Source organism: Belonocnema kinseyi, chromosome 8, assembly GCF_010883055.1.
Source record: "Belonocnema kinseyi isolate 2016_QV_RU_SX_M_011 chromosome 8, B_treatae_v1, whole genome shotgun sequence".
Taxonomy (NCBI): Eukaryota; Metazoa; Arthropoda; class Insecta; order Hymenoptera; family Cynipidae; genus Belonocnema; species Belonocnema kinseyi.
Genome location: NC_046664.1, coordinates 981,149 through 982,160, shown reverse-complemented (window position 1 = coordinate 982,160; position 1,012 = coordinate 981,149). Strand labels below are relative to the sequence as shown.

The window sequence follows — 1,012 nt, the reverse complement described above, 5'->3', positions numbered from 1 at the left end:
TTCAAAATTAAATATAAAAGGTTAAAAAATACTTGATTGAAATTCAAAAAAATATCATTTTTTCAAAAATTTTCTTTTCCAAATCAGAATTATAATTATTTTTATAAAACTCTTTGTCCAAGATCTAAATAAATTTTTTTTTTTCAAAAATTCTCTTATCCAATTCAGAATATACTTCACTGTACTTCTTTTTTTAATCCAGGTCTAAAAAAGCATAATAATTCTTTTGGAAAATTTCCTGAATCAACTGAAAAGTATTTTTTTTTTCAAAAATTCTCTATTTCAAACTAGAATTATAATAATTTTTAGAAAATTTATTGTGTCAGATCTGAAATATAAGTTTTTTTGAAAACGTCATGATCCAATTCAAAATTAAATATAAAAGGTTAAAAAATACTTGATTGAAATTCAAAAAAATATCATTTTTTCAAAAATTTTTCTTTTCCAAATCAGAATTATAATTATTTTGATAAAACTCTTTGTCCCAGACCTAAATAAATTATTTTTTTCAAAAATTGTCTTATCCAATTCAGAATATACTTCATTGTACTTCTTTTTTTAATCCAGGTCTAAAAAAGCAACATAATTCTTTTGGAAAATTCCCTGAATCAACTAAAAAGTTTTTTTTCAAAAATTTTTTATTTCAAACTAGAATTATAATAATTTTTAGAAAATTCTTTGTAGCAGATCTGAAATATAAGTTTTTTTGAAAATGTCATGATCCAATTCAAAATTAAATATAAAAGGTTAAAAAATACTTGATTGAAATTCAAAAAAATATCATTTTTTCAACAATTTTCTTTTCCAAATCAGAATTATAATTATTTTTATAAAACTCTTTTGCCCAAAACCTGAATAAAAATTTTTTTTATTTCTCTTATCCAATTCAGAATATACTTCATTGTATTTATTTTTTTAATCCAGGTCTAAAAAAGCATCATAATTCTTTTGGAAAATTCCCTGAATCAACTGAAAAGTATTTTTTTTCAAAAATTCTCTATTTCAAACTAGA

The 1,012-nt window shown here is 20.1% G+C and overlaps 1 protein-coding gene across 1 annotated transcript in view; it reads right to left on the bottom strand.

Annotated features, from left to right (window-relative positions):
- LOC117177779 (proline-, glutamic acid- and leucine-rich protein 1-like) overlaps positions 1 to 1,012 on the bottom strand; it is a 51,352-nt gene that overhangs the window by 28,540 nt on the left and 21,800 nt on the right. The window lies entirely within an intron of this gene.